The sequence below is a fragment of the Enhydra lutris genome, unplaced genomic scaffold, assembly GCF_002288905.1.
Source record: "Enhydra lutris kenyoni isolate GAN:26980312 unplaced genomic scaffold, ASM228890v2 scaffoldscaffold20, whole genome shotgun sequence".
NCBI classification, from domain to species: domain Eukaryota; kingdom Metazoa; phylum Chordata; class Mammalia; order Carnivora; family Mustelidae; genus Enhydra; species Enhydra lutris.
In genome coordinates this window covers 13149577-13175827 of record NW_019154104.1, presented here as the reverse complement: position 1 = coordinate 13175827, position 26251 = coordinate 13149577, and the positions used below count along the sequence as shown (strand labels likewise).

Here is a 26251-nt window from a genome sequence, read left to right as displayed (position 1 = left end):
ATGCCATATTCTGCCTTTCAGAAAAGATGTGGAACAGATATGTTAGCTGGGTTTCCAACACCTCTTTCTTCTCCTCATCCAGCACCAGGGGATGGGTCATCACAGAACATTTCTATTCCTGCTTTCCCACCTCCCTGGCACCAAGGATAACCACCCGACCAAGTTCTGGTCAATGAGACATAGATGGAGGAAAAATGAGAACTAAAGTTCGGAGATGTTTTTTGTCTTTGTGTTGTCTTGCTTTGTATTGCACGTCTCCATGAAGTGGATGGATAATGCGCATGCATCCTCAATCCTTCTCCCTTTCCCTTTTTCCCTATCTTGAATATGGTTGTGATGGCTGGAGCTATGATAATCACCCTGCAACCATAAATGCAAGGACAAGAGAATCACAGTCACTGAGCCACGGAGCCAGTATCAATAATCATTCAACTCTATATTTATTGTGTGAAAAAAGTGTTTTTGTTTAAACTACTGTAATCAGGTTTTCTGATAAGCAGATGGGTGCCATTCTAGATTAACTGTGGAGAATTTTAAGAGGACCCCCATGATCTCCGCATCCTGGTGCAATCCCCAAGATTATGTCATATTTAAAAGGGATTTTGCAGATGCAATTAAGGTTGCTTAACAGTTGACCTTAAGATGGGGTGCCTAAAAGCAGAGTGTTTTCTCTCACTGGTAGCAACAGAAGCAGTCAGAGAAATTTGAAGTGTGAGAAGAAGGTTCTCCATGGCTGAGACAGAGATGACTACAGGGCGACTACAACCCTAAAACTACAAGGAACTCATTCCTGCCAACAACAGGCAAAGGCTTGGAGAAGACAGTTCCAAGTGAGTACGCAGTGGGCCAACCCTTAATTTCAACTTTGTGATACTGTGGATAAAGAACCCACCCATCCCACACCAGAGTCATAGTTTAAAAATGGGAGGAGAATTTATTCTAAAGCTCAAAATTCTGAGGGACAAGCCTTTTAAAAGTAACTTCCTGGTATGGATAAGGGACTGAACTGGAATGACATCAGCTATTACCCCTGGTAGGGAATAAATCAAAAAAATAATACAAAATAGCAAAAGAACACAAAATTATACATGCAGCATTTTGGAACATACTACATAGGATTTCCCTCTCCAAAAAGTTCAATGTCAGGGGCGCCTGGGTGGCTCAGTGGGTTAAAGCCTCTTCCTTCGGCTCAGGTCATGATCCCAGGGTCCTGGGATCGAGCCCCACAGCAGCCTCTCTGCTCAGCAGGGAGCCAGCTTCCTCCTCCCTCTCTGCCTGCCTCTTTGCCTACTTGAGATCTCTGTCAAAAAGAAAAAAAAAAGTTCAATGTCTTTTTCTTCCTTGGTTACTTAGACCACTGCAAAATTAGCTTGCCTTTCCAGAGTCATGGGGCAAGGCTGAAAGGGTGATCATTTTTAATACAAAAAAATTAAAGAATAATTTTGGGTACCTTTCCTTTGAACATCAGGAGGCTAATGAATATTCAACCAGTTTCCTGGTACAGTAGTGATGATAGGATACCAATGACTCTTCCTAACACCAAGGGATGTTAACATTTTGGAATGTATTAAAGGCTAGGTGAGGGGAGAGTGAGCAAAAGGGAAGGCAAACAGAAGTGGAACAGATTGTGGAATCTCCTCTCAAACTTATTTTAAATAGAGTATTTATTAATTCATCTACCAAATCATTAGCAAACACTGGCTAGATGTTCAGGATACAAAAAGTAAATGAGATAAATATGAAATAGATAAGCTTTCAAGGGCCTTATATCTAAGAGGAGAAAACAAGTTAGCTATAAATAAGTAAACTACCTACAAATCAATACAGGGTTAAGATGAGGAGTAAAAAGGAATCTTAGTTATTAGGGTGTTAAGAGAAGATCTCTCTGAAGAGGTGACATGTAATTACTACTTCAAGGATGAGAAGAAGCCAAACGTGACTGGACAAGAAGTAGAAAGTATTCAAGGTAGAGGGAACAAAGAGTCTGCGACAGAAACAAACAAACAAGAAAAACCTTAACTGGGAGTAGAGCGAGCAAGAAGCCTAAGACAACGTGGTAAAGGCAATTCGTTTTTAGGAATATAGGGTCTTGCAAGCAAACTGAGATGTTCAGATTTTATGCTAATCACAATGAGAAGTCAATGAAGGATTCAAAGAACAAAACTTATTTCACCTTTTCAGAAGCAGAGTGGAGAACAAATGGGAAGAGGAAAGAGAGGAAGTAGAGAGAACAATTAGGAAGCTGTCATACAGGAGCAATGAAAGATGACGGCAGCCTGAAGGGGCACCAGGGTGGTACAGTCGGCTGAGTGTCCAAATCTCAGTTTCGGCGTAGGTCACGATCTCAGGGTCATAAGATCGAGCCCCACATCATCAGGCTCCACACGCAGTGGGGAATCTGCTTGAGACTCTCTTTCTCCCTCTGCCCCTCCCCCACTCACACGCACTCCCTCTCAAAATAAATCTTAAAAAAGAAAAGAAAAAAGGAAAGGTGGTAGCCTGAAACAATTCAAGGGCCTATCCCTGGGGTTATGGATTAACAAAATGTGCTATCTACATACAACAGAATATCATTCAACCTTCAAAAGGAAGGAAATTCTCCTACAACATGGATAAACTTAAGGACATATGCAAGTGAAATAAGCCTGTCACAAAAGGACAAATACCACATGATTCCACTTACACGAGGACACTAGAGTAGTCACATTCACAGAAACAGAGTAGAATGGTGGCTGCTGGGGGCTGGTGGGGGTGGGGGTGGGGAGAGTGGGGAGGTAGTGTTTCATGGGTAAAGAATTTCAGTTCTGAAAGATTACAAGAGTTATGGAAATAGATGGTAGGGAAGGTTGCCCAACAACATGAATGCACGTAAGGCCACGGAACGTAAGAAATACTTAAAAATGGTGAAGATGGTAAATTTTATATTTATTGGAACACAGTTTTTAAAAATTTTTTCTTTAAAAAAGACCACGTAAGTTGAAACTATGCAAAGCAATTTTCAGATTGTTTTGTGATCTTTAACACTTTTTGTCAGAGCATTAAGAACTCTCTTATTACTGATTATAAATGTACAGGGTAATAAAGATATAAAACTAATGTGACTTAGTACACTATAACTGAAAACAAAAGTAGTTTCATTTATTTAAAAAAAAAAAAATTATAGTGGCCAGAATCAGGATGGGGGCATTGAGATGGAGAGAATAAAGCATATCAGAGATAGACATTGAAGGCAGGGTCTCCAAGTTTCTGATGGATGCCATATGTAGGGAGAACAAGGGTGGACCTCCTGGATTCTGGCTGAGGACTGGGTTGGCTGGTACTGCCACTGACTGGGTTGAGGGAAGGAGTCAGAATCTAGGGGTAAAATAAATCTTTCTTTTTAAATAAGATACATTTGGGATGCTTATTTGACATCTAAAAGAGAGCTCAACTGTGTACTTGAACATGCAAATCTGGAGCTCAGGGCTAGAGACAGAAACTGGAAAGTTATCATTACACAGAATCGACCAGGTCATCTAAGGAGAAAGAGGAGGGTGGTTGATGTTGTCTTATGCACGGGCAGTGTGGAGACACACCATGGAGCTCCATGCAGAGCCCAGGACCCTGTCACTCCAACTGGACAGAAAAGAGAAGGGAGCCCACGTTAGGGAATGTTGCCATGCTCTGCTCTTCAAAACACAGACATGTGGGAGACAGAGGTCTTGGTCCAACCAGGCCATTCTATACCTGGCCTCGTGGAAACAGAAAAAGAGTTTGGAATGGAACATTCTCCATGAGAGATGGTTTGGACCCCAGACTTGAAGAAGAAAAAAAAAAAAAAAATGCTGCTAAAGCACTCAGTAAGTCCAGGAGCAAACATCCTCTGTGGTAACTCTGTCGGCAGGAGAGGGGCAGGTACCAAGCATGTTATAACAAAGGCAGGAATTTCCCGAAACCACAGGCAATTTTACAATTCTGAATAATTATTAAGTGAGACAATGTGGGTGAGAGTAGTCAAAAGACTGCAGCATTTTTCCTAAAGTAAGGTCTGCACATTGTTATCAATCAAGCAGCAAAATGGGGAAAGGGTAAGGGCCTCAAAAACAAAGTCAGGTGCTTTGGCAACTGCCCTGGGGCCACCAATCATTCTTCTGTAGAGCCAGGAGGTCAGGGAGGATTAGACACAGCACAGAGCAGCAGCTGGAGTGGCTCTCCCTTTCTTTCTTTTTTTTTTTTTTTAATACACGGAGTCATCCTTGACTTCTCTTTCCTTTTTTTTTTTTTTTTTTTAAGATTCTATTTATTTGTTTGACAGACAGAGATCACAAGCAGGCAGAGAGGCGGCGGGGGGGGGGGGAGGGCAGGCTCCCCACTGAGCAGAGAGCCTGATGCAGGGCTCGATCCCAGGACCCCGGTATCATGACCTGAGCCTAAGGCAGAGGCTTTAACCCACTGAGCCACCCAGGTGCCCCTGGCTCTCCCTTTCTTAACAACGATGCCCACAGACCTTGCTCCTACCTCTCCCACCCTGTCCCCAAGCACTCTTCATGTGCAAGCTCACTTTTGTCATCCCACAGATGTGGTACATCATCTCCTTTGTTCCTCCTACTGCCCTTCTGAAGTAGGTGCTATTAGTAATAGAAACACTTTAAAAAGGACAAAAGTTAAGTACAAAGAGATTAAGTAACTTGCTCAAGGTCACAGCACTTGTAAATTGTAGTCCTGGGATTCCAACCCAAATCATTCTAAATTCTCAGACTGTTCTCTAACAATCATTGGCTCATTCACTCAGTCGACCAGCAACAACTGAGAGCCTACAATGTATCAGCCCCTGACCCTGTGCTAGTTTTAGAGAGAGAGAAATAGACATTACAGAAGCCAGAGAGGCCAATCAGCCAACTCAGACCCATGAAGATCTTTAATATTATTATTATTTTAAGTGGAGCCCAATACAGGGCTTGAACTCACAACCCTGAGATCAAGACCTGAACTGAAATCAAGGGTTGGATGCTTAACTGAGCCACCCAGGGGCCCCAAGGATTCTAATATTTTTAACAATGGAAGTACATATTTAGTCACAGGAATATACTGAAATGAGTTGAAGAGGTACCTCCTATAACCTTCAATTCCCGTCCCATTACCAACCACTTTGTCTAGAGAGTTCAATGAACATTATTTATGATGTTATCCTGCCTATAGTTATCCTGTGTATAGCAAAAGTATATTTCATTGTGGGTTTCTCTGTATGACTATGCATTAAAAGCTTTAACTTAGCTAAAGGCAAATATACAAGTAGAGTCATAATATTTTCTGACCCTGTCTTGGAACTTCCTCAGTCTTTAAATTATTGGGAAGGACAGAAAAAGGAAGGAACATAGGTCTCTCTCCACCACCCCTAAAAGGCCCTGAACTTGAATGACAGCATGGGTTACTATGGAGGATGACCAAAGGTCACAGGTGTGGAAGAGCCTAGGGACTTCCTAGCAGAGGCTACATCCAAGGTAGGTCTTAGACGAACTGCACGATTCAGAACACAAGCTCCGTCTGCAGTCAGGCAGGCCAAGTCCCTCATTGTTAATTATAATCATGAGTATGTTTCAAACTCTCTAAACCTGAATTTTACCTAATAGTTTCAGAGAGTCCTATGAAGATGAAGGACGTGAGACTTCTAGTATATGAATGATAAGCATCCCAATGGGGTGCCTGGGTGGCCCAGTTGATTGGGAATCCAACTATTTCAGCTTGGGTCATGATCTTGGGGTCATGAGATCAAGCCCCAAGTAGGGCTCTATGCTCAGCAGGGAGTCTGCTGAAGATTCTCTCTTTCCCTCTCCCTTTGCGCCTAACCTTAGCTCACACAAGTGCATGCACTCTCTCTGAAATAAATAAATAAATCTTTAAAAATATAAGCATCCCATTAATGTTATCTATTACCATTATTATGTCTATTAAAGTTGAACAGGAGTTAGCCTGGCACAGAGACAAGGCAAAGACTTGCTGATTTCATTCCTGTGGTCATGGCATTCAGGAAGTGAAAGTGGAAGTAAGGGGGAGACCTTAGAAATTTGGGGAAAAAAGGAAGAAGTGGTGTGAGCTTCAGTCTGACACAGGAAATGGCCTGGCCAGCTGGACACGAGGCATTAGTTGGCCTGGAAATGCCTAACGAGAGAAGGTGCAAGAGGCAGGGACGTCACACCGGACAGCTCTGGGACTCCATGTGCGTGACCATCTACGTAAGTAGCATCCGTGGAGGGTGTGTGGCACAACCAATGCAGCTGAAGACTGCAACTTGCCTGAACAGGTGCACCAAGGGTCCTCGAACAGTGGCCACCACGGCTCCACAGTTCTCCCACTGCTGGTGTGGCCCAATCATGTGGGCTGTTTCAGCAAACAGGAGGCAGCAGTGGGACCAGCACTGTTAGCAATCCCTTTGGACCGTATGGAAACCAGATCTAAGAGTCCAGTTGTTACTGGAGAATCTGGGATTATCCCAATGTATTGGTACAGTGGCAGCAACATGCAACCCTCATTTTAGAAATTCCTGCCAATGCTCCCAATATCAACAATAACAAGAATTAGAGGACAATCCAGGTCTAGGCCACCAATCTCAAGCTTGGTGGGTGGCTCTAAATGAAGTCAGCTCAGTGCAGATTTGCCAAGAAAAACATACAGCTTTATTCTCTCAGGTAGAAGACAGAGAGAAAAATAATTTCCCCATATTTCCCTCTTTCATAGAAACAGAACTTTCCTCCCGAGCTGCACTGCCAACTCCCCTTAACTCTTTCCCAGCCACTCCACTTTTCAGCATCCACCCCTCCCCAGAAGTCCTCACCAGCACACCATCCTCTGGCACTCTGACACCCCCACAGCACTGCACTGCACAACTGTGGGAGGCACCATTCACATACACACAAGGCAAAGGGAACAGTGCCTCTTTATGGGAATGCTGCCCCTGGAGCTGTGCCCGTCCAGCAGCCCCACACATGTCTTTCTACCACTCACCCACACTTCAAAAAAAGCAGGAGAAAACCTTGACTGGGAAAGAAGGTGGAAGTACATGCCTACAGCCGTAGGAATCCTTGGGCTTATTCTTCATTCAACAGAACAAAAGAAACCACAGTGAAAGGAAATACAATGACGCCTGGGTGAGCAGGAGGATGGCAGCCCAACAGAGGGCAGAGACGGACCCAAAAAATATCCTAAGCGGGGCGCCTGGGTGGCTCAGTGGGTTAAAGCCTCTGCCTTTGGCTCAGGTCATGATCTCAGGGTCCTGGGATCGAGCCCCGCATCGGGCTCTCTGCTCGGCAGGGAGCCTGCTTCCTCTTCTCTCTCTGCCTGCCTCTCTGCCTACTTGTGATCTCTATCTGTCAAATAAAATAAATAAAATCTTTAAAAAAAAAATATCCTAAGCAAAGGAGGAACGTGGAGTTAATTGAGAGTGGAAGTAGGCAGTGAGTTTTAATTGGGGGTATGCCGACATTCAAGGACTGTGAAACAAAAGGGGAGATATAGAAAATGGAGATCTTGGGCCTAGAGAAAAATTAGGGGTAGAAAGTTAGATTTCTCACACACACACACACACACACACACACACACACACACACACACGATGATATATGAAGCCAAGGGAAGGAACGGGTTATCAACAGAGGAAGAAAAAGACAGACAGAAGAAGATGGCGGAGTCCCACAGCATGCCTACCTATGGCAAACAGGGAAGCAAGAAGGAAAAATGGGGACACCCCAAGTGACAGAGCCAGATGGTGAGAGAATTGAGAGGAAAACCAGAGGCCTCTGGGATCATGAAAGCAAGAGACTTCCCAAGAAGGTAGGTTTCTCAGGTGTCCAGTGTTGTGGACAGACATTACAGGGGCTTGCAGGGTTACTGCTGACCCTTAAGAACGGTAACTGGAGTGTCTATGCCCTTTGCCACCATATTCCCAAAGCACAGGACTGACCTCACAGAAGAAAAGCAACAAGCATTTGTGGAACAGAGTAAAGCAGCTAGACTCATAGCCCCATTGTAAAGAGTTAATAATATACTGTGATTACAGTTTAAAGTTTAATGACTCTTAATATAACTTGGTACAGGAAGGCAAAAAAATCACCAGTGCACACATTGTTAATCCCCATTACAAGCTTCCATGGAGGAAGCACTTTTCTGGCATGAACTGAAACCCACCTCAGAGAAGGAACAAGAGGTTATTTCCTGGGATCTTCCCTGCCCCCAAATTCTCCGAATGACCACAGCAAAGTTGTAAAGCCTTTCTGCTCTTGTTTCCACAAATTTATTAAGTTGGAATTCATATGAATTGATTTGCAACCTCAAAAGTACTTGAAAGGTGGGAATTATATTTAACTAGTCCCAAACCGTACGTGACTCTCACACGTCCAACAAAATTAAATATATAGCAGGTAAACATGGCCTCCATGGAAGGATTTAGCGTGCCTGCTCACCTGGTTTAGCAAGATTAAAGCTAGCCTGACATTTACCAAAAGAGCACCTCTTAGGAACCCAATAAAACCTTTAAGGGCTAAAAAAATGTCACATTATATTTGTTTCCTATACCAAGATCAACTCTGTCTCACTCTCAAGTTGTAACTTAAAGGGAGAATAATAACCCCAGCAAATAGCTTCTGCCAGCTTGCTCTGTGTGGCACTGTGCTGAGCGCCTTATGTGCATTTTCTCATCTGATCTTTGCAAGCGCTTCATGAGAGTGCTATTGTGAATGCCTACTTCCAGACGAGGAAACTGAAGCTTGGATCTGCTAACATTCTCAAAGCTACACAAGCAGTAAGTGGTGAAGCTCAGCTTTAAACCCAGAATCCTCACAGGATTAATTTTCTCAGCTGTATAATGTTCTGCTGCATCACTAACATCCAAAGATATGTGTTTGATTTTTTTTTTATTAGAAAGATTTTTAAAAATAGGAAATCATGAAACAGATGGCCAGCCTACACAGGGACCAGATCTATAGGTTCCAAATGATGGATCTTTTACTACTGATGGACCCATCTGCCCAGTTCCCCTGAAGAAGTTTAGCCAAAGCTGCATGGGAAGAGAGGGCAGGCATGCATGGCTGAAGGCCCAGACTCCCAGCTAAGCCCTCTCAGATCATATACTAGAGACTGCCTCACCTACAGTGCTCCTCCCTCTTCTTCTCCCATCACTGGCCCCTATTTCTCTAGGGAAATAATGGTGGGTTTGAATGTGTCTTGGGCTGGGTTCCTTAGACATCAGAGCCTGAGACCAAGCTTCTAGGCCAACACTTTATGGCAATCCCAGGGAAGCCAGAGTCAGAAAAAGAAATGAGACAATGAAATCAAATATAAAATGGAGCAAGACCAGTCACATGAATCTTCTCATTTGGTCATACTGGACATCCCCAGAGAGGCTAGTAGAGACTTCAGCCTCCCAAAAGTTTCCATCAAAGGGTGCAGTGCTCTGACAGGGAAACTGTCTGCCAGCTCCTGCCTGTTTCTTGCTCCCCACTGGGCCAAAGTTCATTCCATGGTGACCCAATTTCCCCCATACTTTCAGAGTGTACTGTCTGGCTCCTTCAGCAGCAGATGGGAAACCCAAATCCCATACCCTACAGAGTGATACCTCATCTGAGTCCAAAAGTGGTGGGAGTAAGCCCAGTGTGGCTTTGGACAGTAGAATGGTATAGTCCACCAGAGCTGATCACCAAGAAAACCCAGAGGCAAGTGGGGCTAAGAGCATTCAGGTGGTGCCTAAGAGTTAGCCAACAGAGGAAGGTTAAACCTCCCTAGGAACCAGTACTGGTATGCAATCCCACATAGACAGAAAATGGAAGAGATGATCTAATAAATCTTCTTGGAATGTGAGTTATTTGTGCTCATTGAGTTTCTGCAGGTTCTTAGAATTCTGGCTGCCACAGGACATCACCCATTCATACATTCTTCATTCATTCAATAAGATTTCTACAGCATCTCCTATTGTTAGGCATGTTCTAGTGAAATTCTAGAGATAGAGGACTAAGATTTAGACCTTGCCTTGGAGAGGGAGACAGGCAAATAAACAGATAATCACAATACAGTGTAGTCAGGGTACCCCAGGAGAACCCAACAGGGCCATGAACACATAGAGGAATGGCACCTCCCCAGTCTTGGGGTCAGTGAAAACTTAGGGAAGGTGATACCTGGGCAGGAGCTTGAAAGATGAACAGAAATTAGTTGGGGGCAAAGAAAAAGGAGATTCCAAGCTGGCAGTATGGCCTCTGTAACAACAAAAGAGGACAACGCAATGTGGTTAATTAGAGGGTGCCATTTTACTTAGCCATGTTTAAACAGCTACATTACTAAGCAAAAGCAATCTGGTACCAAAAAGTATGTGCAAGAGACATCCTTGTCTCTCTTACCTTCATCCCCAGACCTCCCTGCTAGCCCCATTCTTGAACATGACTCATCACTGACCCCCAACCCCTGGAGTATGTATGTATCAGAAATGGGGTAGGATCTGGAGTTAAGTGAGGAAAAGATGAGGCTAGGAAATGAGTTTTAAGTTCAAGGACGGCCCAGGATTCAGGGGTAATGTTAGCAATGGGGCAGGAGGCAAAGATGGGGGTGATGCAGAGCTAGAGTGTTTTGTACATGACTTAGAAACTTGTAGTGTAAGAGTTTTTAATAAGTTCCCCCACTTAAAACAGCTATAATAAAATGTGATATGTTCATACAAAGTCTAGGAGATGAGTGAAGCATGTTGTGTTTTCTGAACTGCAAGCAGCTCCATTTGACTGAAGAAATGAGCCAGGAGAATAGTAAGACAACAGGCTGGAAAGATGAGGAAATCAGGTCAGACAGGGCCTTGTGGGCCATCCCAAGAAGACCGGGTTTTGACCTAAGGGCCACGGAGATCAATTAAACAATTTTAAACAAGGAAATGATATGATTCAATCATATTTTAGAAAGATCATTCTGGAACCAATGAGGAAGACAGACTGGAGGGTGGGAAGACCAGCTTGTAATCACAGTGATGAGGCATGGCAAGATGAGGGATAAAAAGGAAGATGTTTTGGGGCGCCTGGGTGGCTCAGTGGGTTAAGCCGCTGCCTTCGGCTCAGGTCATGATCTCAGGGTCCTGGGATCGAGCCCCGCATCGGGCTCTCTGCTTGGTGGGGAGTCTGCTTCCTCCTCTCTCTCTGCCTGCCTCTCTGCCTGCTTGTGATCTCTCTCTGTCAAATAAACAAATAAAATCTTTAAAAAAAAAAAAAAAAAAAAAAAAAAAAAGGAAGATGTTTTTATGAGCCATTTAAAACGAAAGACCAAGACATGGGAATAAAGTCTAGATGGAGCTCGCTTATGTTGAGGGAGTAGTGATGTGGTAGGTGGATGAAAAAGATTATTAGAAAACTGGACACATTTCTGGCCATTCACTGTCCTTCAGAAGGACTTCTTGGGGAGGAACGATTGAGGGGGTGGTAGGGAGATGAGTTCAGTTTTAAACCCAATGAGTTTGATAGGCCCGTGGGACAACCACACTGAGGTCTCAGGGCCTGTTAAATAGATCCAGAACTCAGAAGAAGAAAAATAAGTATTAATAACATGGATTGAAAGGTCATTGGTAGCCATGGGTCTGGAGTAGGTCACCTAGAGAGAATGCACAATGGGAGGAAAAACAAGAAAGGTGGGAAGGTCAACATTCATGTGGAGGGCACCAGATAAACCGCCACTCAGGAGTTCACTGTCCATGCCTGCTCTTGTCTCCATCATGAAGGTCTGTACCAATCCAATCTTCTATTGCAAAATCAACCTGGTTTGCTTAGAACCCAGAGAAGGACCATGTAAAAGAGACACTAGTGCTCGCTTCAACAAACTCTTCAGGTGACACAGAGTTAGGGCAGCTCTCTGTGAGCTCAAGGACATTGGGAAAAGGAGAAGGGGAAGCATTAGACAGAACTGCAGGGAGTGTGTATTTCTGAACTTTCAGGTCTCCAGCACTTGAAGAAGTGAAACCTTCCTCACCTTTCTGCAGCATGGGGTTCTCTGGGTGTGCCTAAGATGTTTTCACACTGACACCAATACTTGTACTACACACACATGTCATCCATTAGAAACAGTTCTCTAGTTTGGGTCAAGGCCAAGATGTGCAAATCAAACTTGAACATCTCCCCCTAGAACTGGTTCTTATTAAAAAAAAAAAGTATGGATCTCTGGATCTGTTTGACATATCATTTAAGCCTGAGACCCTCCTCTCCAAGTAAATACACACACATCCAACATATTTACAATTTCAGGTGCTTCACAGACATCTTAGCCAAAGTTCCCTCCATGAATCCCCTAGGGTTCCCTCGACTCTCTGTGGAAAGCTCCACCCTAGAACAATTTATCTAGCTTGTGTCACTCTCAAACTGTTCAAAACAAAACCAAATCATACCAGAAGAGCACAGCAGAAGGAAGCCAAGCATTGTGGCTTCCACTGACCCTGAACTGATAATTCCTTATTTCCGTTTTCAGTAATGCAGAGGATATCTCCTTCCCTTTTCTACGAATCCCTCCCCTGCCGCTCTCCCAACAAAACCAAAACAACCCAGCCCAACACTAAAACCCAGACCTCTCTGGGAGCCGCTCCGCCAGGGCCCCAGGCTGACTATGACATTATCCTCAGGCAGTGGGCCCCTTACAAACAAGAAACATCCCTAGTTCATGACTGCTGACGGAGGCAGGGGCATAAGGGTGTCTCCAGCTGCTGGGGACAGTGGCCAGGAATGCAGCCACGCTGGGTGGGCTTGGCACAGAGCAAGAGTCGAGTAACCCTCTGTTGACTGAGGGCTGGCTCTGCTTTCCTAGGGCAGGGTCTTGGGTTTTGATGGGTGACAGATACTGTCAACACCCCTTTTTTGAAGTCTGTAAATTTAGAGAGCAGATAAGTTAGGAAGTGTTACAACTTCTAGGATAAAATAATCCTCATTATAAAAATGCAACCAACTCAAAACCTTTCTTTTTTTTTTTTTTTTTTAAAGATTTTATTTATTTATTTGACAGACAGAGATCACAGGCAGGCAGAGGCAGGCATAGAGAGGAAGGGAAGCAGGCTCCCTGCTGAGCAGAGAGCCTGATGTGGGGCTCGATCCCAGGACCCTGGGATCATGACCTGAGCCGAAGGCAGAGGCTTTAACCCGCTGAGCCACCCAGGAGCCCCTCAAAACCTTTCAATGGTGACAACTTCACCCACCTCCACGCTCCTGGTGAATTTCCCTTTTTTGCATCTCTTTTTCTAACATATATATTTTATTATAAAAGGAATACACTTTCACTAAAAGAAAACTTGGGAAATATTTTTAAAAAAGGATAACCAGCGCTGAAGTTCTGAAATGATGTGATTTATAAAAATTCCCTTTGTGTGTACCTTTTTCAGCTTCCCAGGGACACTTCATTGTTTCAGGGTGAGGCGTTCCTTTTTCGGAGGGGGGGCGCTGTCACCACAGACAAATGGGACAGGATCCTTTGACCTTGTGACTCTCTGGGCTCTCACCTCATGGCCAAGAATTATTTATTCTATTGTTTTTTCCAAGTTGATGGAAATTTCCCACTGCTTATGCCCATTCTCTTTACTTCCTCAACCTGAAAGACCAGAAAGAAAAATTTAATCACTGGAAGTTCTTTCCTATTATTTTTTCTGCTTCAGTTCTCACACTACCCACCTCCATCTGGAGAAGTTTTCTCAAAAATTCTAGCAGGGATTTAGAAATCAACCACACCGCTATGTGTACTTGGTCCTGCCGCCACTAACAGTTATATTTCTTCACTGACGCTAACTCTTACAAAAAAGAAAAGCCACACAAGTTCAGAGCATGTAAACCATAAATGCAAACACAGCAGATATGCTAATTAAAGAATCCAGAGAAAGACTTCAAATTTGATTCTCCCTGCCTCTGGGTTCTTATTCAGCTCTGAGAGGGAGACTTTTGAAAAAGCAGATCCAGAATCATATTATTTGCTGAGGGAAATCAAGGGTCTTGCATGCATTTTCCAACCAAGTGTAAAACTGGAATTTAAAACAGTAAGGGAGGGGCGCCTGGGTGGCTCAGTGGGTTAAGCCGCTGCCTTTGGCTCAGGTCATGATCTTGGAGTCCTGGGATCGAGCCCCGCATCGCATCGGGCTCTCTGCTCAGCAGGGAGCCTGCTTCCTCCTCTCTCTCTGCCTGCCTCTCTGCCTGCTTGTGATCTCTCTGTCAAATAAATAAATTTAAAAAAAAAAATCTTAAAAAAAAATAATAAAATAAAACAGTAAGGGAGGGTCAGTAAGTTTAGTAGAGAAAAGCAAGAGCCTTCTTACGTGGCTCGCAGTGGCAAAGAGCACACATGAGCATACACACATTAGTGTATACAATCCTGAAAAATGGTCATTGCCAGGATATCCATTTTTTCCTGTGTTTCAGCTTTCGGGTCTCTGAATGCTTGGGTAGCTGTGAGTCAGATACCAACCACCACATCCATGGGCCAGACTTGATTTCTGGGTGCAGTGTTTCAATTATAGAGAAAGCATACACAGCTGACATGTGTGTGCAGAATTTATTGCAGTATCTTCTTGACCTCTTTTACTTTTAATAAGAACAACAAAAAAAAAGAAGTATGGATTAAATTGAAATGTGGTTTTCCGTTCCAGGGAAATGCAAAGGGCTTTAAAAATATGTGAGCTGTCACCACTCCTCACTTCCAACACGTGGGCACCAACAGTGAGAATTTTACAGCGATAAAGCAATGAACAGCTTCATCACTCTGATACAGCTGCACCACTGTGCCCTCAAACCTCTGAGATGAGCATTTTTACTACCAAGTCCCATCTCCAGATACAAAACTGAGATTCAGGCCATAAGTCACTTGCCCAAGGGCACAAGGGGAGGAAGAGGTCAAGTTGTATCTGACCATCGTGTATTGACTCTGAAGTCCAAGCATGACAGAGCTCGGGAGATAAACTCTCCAAAGGAAAAGGCCAGCATCATAGTTCATGTCACACTAGAAAAGGAAGAAAAGAACAATCTGGAAAAGGAGAGCTGGAATGTCCTCGGGTTCAGCCACACAGCCCCATCTCTTCTTAGGTCGGCTTTTAGCTGCATGTACAGTCAGGGACCCCCACACAGATGTCTCCAGCCCTGACTTCTCCCCTGACTCTCATGCCCACCGAGGGCCTTCACTTCCATGTTTAATAGGCCTCTCAAAAGTCACGTATCCATGACAGAACAGCTACTTTCCCTCCAAAGCAGCTCCGCAAGAAGCCTTCCCATACAGCATGATGGCGGCTCCATCTTGCCGTGGCCCTGGACAAAAACATCAAGTCATCCTGGACCACCCCCTCCTCCTACATGATTTCTCTCATGTTCATTTTACAAAAAGACTGTGTAGAAACAGATTTCTCCATGCTTCTTTAAAACAGCAAGCTCCACTAATACATGTAGTAAGATATCGTTTGCCTACAACCTGTCGGGGGCATGTCTCCAACAGCCGTTAGGTGAGCTGCAGCCATCCCAGCACCGTCTACCAATGTACAGTGATGTTCACCTACTACTTTAGATGGGCTACTTGTAAAACATTTGAGTAACACTTCCTATCACCCAGACATTGATTTCAAAAGTGCCTTAGAGCTAACAAGTTCATCTAACCCTCCAAAGAACTCTCTGAAGTGAGCACCGTCATTATCTCCTTTCCACAGATAAGGAAACTAAGACACAGGGAAGTTCAACAGCTTGCCCAAGACCACACAGCTCCAATCAGGACAGTCTGGCTCTAGAGTCTATCAGGCTTCATGCATGAAACACACTTTTCCCCCTGAAGGTACAGAAATGAACTTGTTTTTTACTTTGCTTTCTTAGGGCTGGGGCCCACCTCCGCCAAGTTCCTGGCCAAGATGGACTGCACATTGTCTGTCCTCTTCACTGGAAACTGGTAGCCAAATGACAAGGGACCAAAGCCCCTTGTCCCCTGGCCACTGTGCTGTGACCAGCCAGGTCACCCAGCGGAGAATAATATGTGACAGCAAATAACTCTGTCTCCTTGGAACCGCCTCCCCAAGGCCTGCTCAGGGATCCGGAACTGAACACAGTTGGCTCTGACCAACAGCACAGCACGAGGGCTCCCAGGCCCCTGAGTGTGATGGGTGGCGCAGCTGGGGGTGGGGGCTGCTGTGGAGAATACTGGGCCAATGAGGCTGCTGGTGAGTGGCTGGGATGTGCTGAATTTACTCAGATGGATCCTCCCAACACATACACACACCCCTTTTAGATGTGACTGTAATACCAAAAATGTTAAGGAGAAAGAAAACGGTAGAAGAAGAGAAGCAAGTGTGCTTCAACAGCCCTGCTGACCATGTGAACTGACAGAGCACAAACAAGGACAGCTTTCCTTCTAGCAGGATCTCTGTGGGTGTGCCCAGAGTGCACAGACTGCCCCCGTTAACCCTTTAGAGCATTTTTCCTTTGGTTTCCAGATACAGCAAGGACAAAGGGCACAGCTTCTAGAACTAAGAGACTGAGGTAAGGTCAAAGCCCTATCTTCATGACAACCTCAGACAGGTTACTTAACCCCCGGTACTAATTTCTGACCTCACAGAGTGGAGGTGGAAATTAAGTGAGATAATGTGGAGTAAAATGCTAGCAGAAGACTTGGAACACAGCAAAACTCGATGAATGGTGGCTACTGAGGGTGATTTTGATAATTTCACTAATAAAAGTTGTTCATACCCTTCAACTGTTTAGAGTCTTAAGTAAAGGGAAATGGAGGGACAAGGAGGGACGTAGAAAAAAATTAATACTTTATGTGTGGCCAAGGGTAGGAAAATATACAAATAAAACTGTATTTCTGAGAGCTCTGGTTCACACATTTAAATAACGGACAAACGAAAAAGCTCACCGGCTACGGATCACCCCAGCCTTATCCACTTAGCTATGGTATTACAATCTTTCTCCTTTAAAAACTCGAGTCAAGAAAGACAAATATATTCAGTTTCTAAAACAAACAGAGGAATAAAATCTGTTTTCATTTAAAGCATCTCACTTTTTTTTTTTTTTTTTTAAGCAATTAGCTCACTTCAAAGGGCAACCAATGGAGTGATTGTTATCAAGCTGGCAAGGGTCTGGTGTCTCACTTCAAAGTTCAGGCAGATTGAAAACTGCTGATAGTCCTACTATACTGGCTGGCGTTTGGCAGAGGAAGTGCTGAGAAAGCCAGTTCGTTCAGATGGTGAATGTGCACAGACCACAGCACGAAAGCGGCACCTCTTTCAGGGAGAGCCAGGATTCAGCCTGAAAGGGAAGGGTGTAATTTACCCCACCCCCAAATTAAAATTAACGAGGGTCTTTGGGGTTCCGGCCGCAAGAGCCTCCACGGGACATAAGAACAGATGGAGGAAGTCCTAATTAGATGGACAGAGCCCCGAGTGCTTCGTGACCCCAGCCCTATGGATATCTGTAAAGCAACTTCAGTGGGACACGAACAAATGTCCAGGGAGGTGGGACCAGCGCACACAGACGTGCCAGGGGATTCCTGCGTGACTTGAAACAAGCAGCTTGACCTTCCCGGGTCATTCTGCAAGCAGAGTGAGAGACCAACCGCCTGCCAGTCTGACAGAGTTTATGACAGGATTAGATTTTATTTATAAAGAGGGTTGACATCCTTAGCTCCACAGTGCTCTCCTATTAATAAAACGAACATGTTAAAAGCTCAAAGTAGAGTCCGGATTACCCATCTGCTCACAAATCACCAAATGGCTTCATTTTTCAGGATGTGATACGAGCCATTAGAATATTAGAATTAGGGGCGCCTGGGTGGCTCAGTGGGTTAAAGCCTCTGCCTTCGGCTCAGGTCATGATCTCAGGGTCCTGGGATTGAGCCCCGCCATCAGGCTCTCTGCTCAGCAGGGAGCCTGCTTCCCTCTCTCTCTCTGCCTATCTCTCTGCCTACTTGTGATCTCTGTCTGTCAAATAAATAAATAAAATCTTTAAAAAAAAAAAAAGAATATTAGAATTAGACGATCACAAGGCAGTCAAGAAAGGAAGACTTTAAGAAGTGGTCTACTTGACTCCTTCACTCCAGACACAGAAGTCTAGCCACAGCCCTCAACAAGCTTGTGCAGACCATCAGAGCCGCAGTTCACAGGAGCCCGTTCCCTAACACCCACTGTGCCTACCTAAACCCTATTTCTATCTCCAGCCAGCATGGCTGCTCCTCCATGAGCCTTCCCAGCTCAGCAAAACCTCAGAAAGATTCCCTGTCTCTGAATTCACAGCATGTGGTGCTGCCCCCTTTGATTATACTATTGATCTCACTGTTATCTGACTACTACTAATTCTGTATGAACATTATGCCCTTTCTCCCTGAGATTAGAGGTTGTGTCAAAAGAATAAGCATTACACTTCTCTGAATTCCTCACATCTTCCCCGGAGCCTGGTACCCAGAAGATGCCCAGTGCCATTCCCACGAAGCCGCCTTCCAGAGATTTTACTGGCCGATTAACAATCTGCAAAGTAGCTTCACACTCATTATGAAAACACTGCACAAAGAACATTAACCTTCTCTTATCTGTTAGTGAAGCCACCTCAGAGCACAAGTCAGGGTTAGTCTGAAGCCAGCTGGAATGGTGGAGGTGTGCACAATGAACAAAAAATTCAAGGGACTGGGTTTTCAATCCTGTCCTTCTATTATCTGTGGATTTTTTTTTTTTTTGTCTGTGGATTTTTGCCAACTGTTTCTCATTAATTGCATTTCAGAAAACCAGCTATAGCACAAGAAACCTACCTCTTGAAACTGCTAGAGATGTTAAAAAATATATATGACACTTTTAACATTTATTCAACATAAACACATAGAGAGGATACTATTTGTGTAGTGTTTAATGTGTATTTTTCTTAAAGACCACATTGCCAGATAAATGCTATCCAGTGGGGAAAAGTATCACTTTCTAATGAACATGTTCAACATTTTTAGATCCCTCCTGGCTAGTTTAAGTGTCCCTTCCCTCACTGACTCTTACTCAGGCCTAGAGTTTTGTCTGCTAATCTTCTGCAACTTCAGACCAAGCTTCCTGGAGACCTGAGATGGAGGGAGCTACAGGGTTTCATTGTAGAGCTGACCAAGGGAAGGCCACGACTACAGGAGGAAGTGAAACAGCTGGCTTTCCAAAATTACCTGGAGAGGGAAACAGACCAGCAGAGATGGCCTCAGGCCTCCTGACTAGAGGTTATGGCTCCAAACTTTCTCATCCACCTCTGGAGGTAGGCAGAATCCGCAGGAATTCTGCTGTTACAGAAAGCACACCTTATAGGTGTGGTTTGTCAAATCTGTCAGGAAAAGGATCTCTTCACGTATTATTCACACTTCATTTTATAGTCTGGACCCACCATGACATCTCTTATTTTATATGAAGTTCATATGCATATAATTTCTAGTACAGGCTATCCACACCCCAATGGACTGTTATACTCTCATACCACCTTGAAACAAATACTGTAACCTGTTGGCCAGCTCCCAGAATGCTGACTCTGAAAGTATTTCATGTATCCACATGGTGTGGGCAGGCATATCACTGATTATCAGGACCCTGGCAGAGTTAACGCTTTTTCCATCATCCAGAATTGAGAAAAATTGAGTAAAAAGAAAACAAACCCCCGCTGTGTTTTATTTCTTGTGTCACGTTGTACATGCCAACATATTTTCTCCTTCACGTCCACTCTTGGAATGCTCTCATTACAGGAGCGGTGAGTCACCATTCAAGGAATTGTTGTGACCTGCCCCGCCCATCAGTATAAGCTAAACTGTGGACATCTTGAGTTCTCAGGGGGTTATTTATCTTGGGAGAGTTGACCACACTTTGCATGATCATATGGTACAGATGTTTATTCATGAAGATGACCTCAAGTGAAGTAAGAAATGTCTTGGTCTGACTATTTAAAAATTCAGCCAAATGTCCACCCAAAGGGCAAACCCCAGTTCCAGAATTAAAGCTGTGATGGATCAGAACTGATGTATGCTGACAGACTTGAGTGAGAGGTCTCGAGCCAGACAAAAGGGTGTGTGCTCACTGATGGGGGTGGGGGGAGATAATCAGGGCAGAATTACAAAGGGAGGGATAAAGAAGCACTTCTGTGCTTCTTCTGTGAATCCAAACTTCTTTCGTTTCCTCGGGGTGAGAATTACATTTGCAGTGTAATATAAACCTAGAGAATCAGTCACTCTCAGAGACCCCACTGCCACTGCCAGCCTTCAGCAAATCTACCAGATGGAGAATGCCGGGGCCTTCCAGACTTTTCCTCCTTCCATTAGGCCCTTCTATTCAGGCCTTTCCCTCAACCACACCTTAATTTCTCCTTTTAGCTCCATGGTTTTCGAAGTGTAGACTTTGGACTGGCAGCATCAGCAACACTGGAGCTCTTGTCAGAAATGTTAATTCCCAGGTGCCACCCCAGACCTATTGACTTAGAGACTCTAGGAGTGGGACCCACAAATTTGTGTTTTCTCAAGGGCTCCGTGTAATTCTGAGGCACAGTGAAGTTTGAGAACCGCTGCTTTAGGTGACATGAAGATGAGAGAGCATGTGCATCTTAGGAGAGGACTTAAAAAAAAAGGGAACAATTTTCCAGCAATGGAACCTCAAGTCATGTGACAGATAGCGAGGGAGATTTGAGGCTGCTGAATTCATTTGGGCCCTCATCATTTCTCACTTTTAATCTCACCTAGTTTGGTCTTCTCCCCACATTGCCACTAGAGACATGTGCTTTGCCTGAAAAATCTGACCAGGTCAAACCCCAACTTAAAAACCCATCAGTGGCTGCTCCTTGCCCATTAGATAAAGTTCCAAACACCTGCACACAACCCGGGGCCCTTCATCGCTGGATCTGGGCCACCTCCCTGGCCCTGTTTCCTTCTGCACTTTCCCTCCTACTTAGCCATACCTCACTGTCTGCAGGAGGCTCATACTTCCCCATCCCACTGACATGGGGTTTGGCTGTGATTTACCTTAGCCAAGAGCATAAGAGTTGAAGGGACTTCTGAGCAGATACTAAGTGCCATATTTTTGTTTCATCATATTCTCTTTTTTCCCATTCCCCTACATGAGATCAGTATTATCCCAGAAAGAGGCTGTTTCTTAAGCCTCTGGAGGGTCTTGGAATGAAAACAGGTAAGGAGCAGAACCATAACTGACCTGCACTGGACACTTAGGATAAGTGAGAAATAAACTTTGTAAGCCATTGAAATTTGGGGGTTATTTGTTATTTTGCCTAAGCTGACCATTATGGCCCATTTGATCCCCCAGACCCCTCTGTCTGGAATGTCTTTCTCCTCTGCTCTACCTTTCCTTCCAATCCCACCTCAATCCTATCTGCATAGGAGACTTACTCATCCCTCTACAGTCAGTTCAGGTGTTATTTCCTCGATCAAGTCTTTTCTTGTTCCTAGGTATAACTTGATTGGTTGGTTGATCAGTTGATCGACTCCTGTAGGATCCCATTTGGATGCTACAGACCTATAACTGTGTCCTTGGAACTTTGCTGGGAACTTCCTATTCATTAGTACTATCCCTAGAACAACAACTCCTCTTTAAAAAAAAAAAAAGAAGAAGAAGAAAGAAAGAAAATTAAACCCTCATTTTACAGAGTGGGAGACTTTGGCTCAGAAAAGCAAGGCAACTTGTCCAGGTTTCCCAGCCATCAGCCACAGAAACAGTTTTCACCAAGTGTGGGTCTGGCTCTGAGCTCAGCAATCTTTCCCATGCCCCACACATCTCCCTCCCTCCTCCATCACCAAGTGTTCGGATCCTCCCATTCCCATTCTGGTGGAGAGAGTAAAAGTCTCCTTATCAACAAGTTAAAAGGTTGTGGAATTAATTTGACACTTGAAAGACTTGCATCTGGAAGTGGGCTTCTTACCCCCTGAGAAGATAATCACTTTCTCTAAGTGGATGGATTTATTTAAAGGCTCCTGGCAAGAGCACTGGGGCACCTGGAGAACTGAAGCCTTCTGCCTGTACCTTTCCCAGGTAGTGTGGCATGCTAAGACAGGCAGATTCTCACTGACAATGCCCTCAGGACCTTTTGGGTCTGTCACAGGGTAGGATGTTAAGGAGCAGAAGGTTCAGAATTCCAAGTAAATCAGTTACATATTGATATTTTCGGTAAATGAACAAGGGAAAGAAAACAAGGACAGAAAAGCGACACAGTGGCAAAGAACTAAACCAGACCACCCAGGTCAGACATAGCAATAACCGCCTAAAGTAGGAACGGCAATTTTAGGTTTCTATGAGCTGCTGGCATTTTGTTGTGCGGTTGGGCTTTTTATTTGTTTTTCTCTTCCTTTCCCTCTCTTTAAACTTGTCCAAGGGAGGACTGGAAAGTATAAGAACCTTTAAGTCCTCCCCCTTAAGCCATACCAGTCAAAGATGAGCATTCAACAAAAAAACAAGATATTCTTCTCACACGACATTCATAACAATTTCTTCAAGGTTTACAAAGCTTTTCTCAGTTACTAATCGGAATCCATTTATCTCTTTCGCCATTCCAATGAAGTTTTTTTTTTTTAATTCCTCAAAGGATGTATTACCTTTAAACGATACGATCAGAAATATTAATAATAGCATTTTTCCCCTTTGAGTTTAGAAAGCTGTTCAGAGCTCCAAATGATCACTGGGCCAGGTAGGACACATCTGATTTACTCTTTAAAAGACCATCCACTCCGTATAGCCTTGTGCTCGGTGTTTTGCGGGCATTGGTTTATTCAATCCTCTAAAGGACGCTATGGAGCAGGTGCAATTATTTATGGCCACCTTACAGATGAGGGCAGTGAGGCACAGAGGGCACGAATGACCTGCCTGAGAGAAAGGCTGTCTCCCTTTCAGAGGCCAAGTAGCTGCACAAGGCAGTTAATGATTTACCCACAGCCCTCAGGGAGCTCCTTCCAGTAGGGGCAACACATGCACTTACACATTCTCATTCTCTCTCTGTCTCTATCTCTCTCATCTTCAACTCTTCTTCACCCAGTAAGAGGCGGGTGTCCAGCAAATTGCTTGGCAACGCGCGGAGGAAACTCCATCCAAAGCCAGGGTCTGCCGGGTCCAGGCCGCCTCTGGGCGCTGTCCAGCGGGCAGCGCGCCTGAGAGGCCAGGCAAGGGTCCTGTCTCCGGACACCCCGAAGGTGGAGCGGAACGCCAAGACCCAGTTTCACTCGGGGCGGAGCGGGGTGGCGGGGGAAGCACCGTCCCCAGGGACACCTGTTGTCGCCTCCCTATACGGGCCAACAAAGATGTCGCGGGGACTCACATCTCAGGGAAGACACCCGTCGGCAAATAGTGTCCGCGTAGGGGTGAGGGAGTCGCAGGTGTCTTCCCGATACCCCCTCCACCTCGCCCCCCTTAGGCGGGCTCACCTCACCCCCTCCCACCCCCGGACGCCTGCGGCTGGTGGAAATGTCGCGCCTCCCCGGGGCTCCGACCGAGGCACGCGCGGAGGTTCAGGGGCCCGCAGGGCGAGGGGCGGCACTCGCGGCGCTAGGACCTCGCGGGCGGCCCGCCCCCACCCCCACCCCCACCCCCACCCCTCGCCCGCTCCACCTGCGGAGCCCCACTGGCGGGGCACCCTCGCCCTCCACCGCGGGACGCGCTGTTACCTGCGACACCGCCTGCAGGGTCCCGAGCGTCGGCCGGAACGCCGCCGCGGTAGAGCCGGCTGCGCTGGCGCGGGGATCCTCGTCCCGCCCTGCTGCTCTCGCTGCCCTCCCTCGCGGCCGCAGCGCCGCAGCTTGCTCCTGACTCTCCAGGCTCGCTCCGCGCCCGCGGGTTCCTGGCGCCGCTCCCGCCGCTCCTGATTGGCCGCAGCGCGCGCCCGAGACGCGCGCTGATTGGGTGGCCGGGAGCCGGGGCGGTGGGACGGGCGGGGCGCCGCCTGGACCTGCTCCCGGTGTCCCCGGCGCAGCTGCCTCTCGTTCCCGCTGCACCTCCGGGCGGAGAACCAGACACGAAACCGGGATCTTGCCCCTCTGCGCCGGGGGAGGCCGGTTGTGGAGAAAAGGGATGAAGTGGAAAGTAGGACGAGAAGCATGGGGTGGCGGGGAGTGGGGATCGCCTTGGAGTCTCTCCCACTCCTCATACCAAGGCTGGACTGGGGGGATCCTTGCTTCTGCGGCCTCACTCCTGCAAAAACCTACAGGGTTTTGATTTCCTGTTTTTATAAGCAGGACGGCAGCTTGTAAACAGTGGTTGCCAAATTGTGTTTTTGGACTTGGCTTGGACTTGACGCACAATCTATCTCTATGTGGTCCAACCAGAGTTCGCAAAAGGGAAGCGATGTGTGTGAGGTCCGACACGTTTACAAATTAGTAAGAACGAGTAAGATGGTGAGATAGATCTTCACTTACAAGGTCCTTAATACCTAGATAGGGAGCTAAGGCCGAATAATAATGGTAATAGTAACAATAATAATAACCCTGACTTCTCTATGGCACACATTGTTTGCCAGGCACTTTTCTAAGTGCTTTGGATATAGTAATACAGAAGTACAGAAAACAGCTGGCCTCAGGATGTCCACATGTCCTGTGAAACGTGTGGCCAAGTGACATCAGTTGGCAGTGTGAGAGATTTTCATCTGGAAGACACACCAACAGTCATTCCACGTTGCAGTTAAGAGGCACAAGTTAGAAGGGAGAGAGAGGGTAGGGAATTAAAATGGTTCCTGTCTTCCATATCTTCTCCCACAGTTCTTTAGCCCTCCCAACATTTTGTCTCACCTGAGCTGGGCCTTTCTAAAGAATAAGAACAACCACTATAAATTCAGGATGGTGCCAAAACTTTGTTTTACCACTCATAAAAGAAGCCCCCTTTAAGCAACCAGGTAACAGTGAGTAGAAAAAAGTAGCACCGTTTCTATTTTAACACCTTTGACTTTAGTTGCACCAATACCTCGGGGCCCCTGGGTGGCTCACTGGGATAAAGCCTCTGCCTTAGGCTCAGGTCATGATCCCAAGGTCTCAGCTCAGCGGGGAGCCTGCTTCCTCCTCTCTCTCTCTGCCTGCCTCTCTGCCTACTTGTGATCTCTGTCTGTCAAATAAATAAATGAAAATTTTTAAAAAATTGAAAGCAAATATGTAACCATTCTCCTACAAGTATTTCCTCTAGATCTATTCTCCTATGTTGATAGAACTCTAGAGGGAGAAGTTTGGGTTGGTAGAGAAAGGCTGGAGTGAAAACCAGCTTGACCTACTCTGAACAGCTTGATTTGTACCCTAGTTGAGCTTAACGTCATTTACTTTGTTTGAGAAGCCCAGGACCCTACAAGGAATTAGCTCTGTTTTCCAAGTTTATATCAATGGACGAGTGATCCGTTGACTCTATACTGAAAAGATGGACTGGGCTGGGTGGAGCCTCACCTGATAAGAACACCAGAGCAAAACAGACTGTGTGAGGAAGGTTCTTACACCAGTATCCCTGTCCAAGCTTCAGACGCACATGGAGACATCAGCCCATCATCCCAGTTGCTCACTTTCCATAGCTGTGGCTTTTGCCATAGCATAAGTTCCATTTGGATTGGTCACACTATCACTCCGAAGAAGAAAGGCTATTTTAGGTAGAGAACTAGGTTGACCCAAGATAATTTCTTAAATCGATAGCCCTGGTTGCATCGCACTAAATTCGACCTTCTGAAGGATGAGAAGTGAAAGAAGAATCTGGATTCCACTCTGTCCACCCTGGAACCTTCTTGTGGGCAGGAACTGCTTATGAATCTCTCTGTCGCCTATCTCATCCCACAAAATGCTTTGCTCGGCAGTGCCTCCTGCATCGCGTTTCTTCTATTTAGCACTCAAGACTCAATGAAAATGTCCTGTCCTTGGTAGTGATCCCCTTGTCCCTGTTATATTCTCATTCCAGTACGAAGCAACAATATTCTAGTGATCCATTTACATGACCATCCCTCCAACTAATTATCACTAATGCCTGGCCTAGTACAAGGAACTCAGTACTAAGTATTCAATAAACTTGAACTGACTGAATGAAATTATTTACAGGTAATAGAGAGGCATTAAGGAGACTGGGACCATACCCCAGTGCTATTCAACAAGGCATCCTGTAGTTCCAGGCTGGCTGGATGTTTGATGTGAGCCAAAGTGATTATCTGCCCAGTCTAATAGTGACTACGTAGCTTCTGTATGTTAGGCACTGTCAGCTAAAGAGAAGAATGAGGTCTGAAATATACACAAGATGAAATGACGCAGCTGATTTAGAAAATCAGCCTTGGTGTTTCCTCAAAGAGTTAAACACAGAGTTACCATAAGA

The 26251-nt window shown here is 45.4% G+C and overlaps 1 protein-coding gene across 1 annotated transcript in view; it reads right to left on the bottom strand.

Annotated features, from left to right (window-relative positions):
- LOC111148572 (stonin 2) overlaps window positions 1-23665 on the bottom strand; it is a 172725-nt gene extending 149060 nt beyond the window's left edge. Inside the window, exon 1 of the mRNA XM_022505250.1 lies at window positions 23593-23665. The gene's annotated coding sequence lies outside the window, so the exon portion shown is untranslated. The remainder of the gene's footprint in view (window positions 1-23592) is intronic.
- Window positions 23666-26251: the final 2586 nt, after the last annotated feature.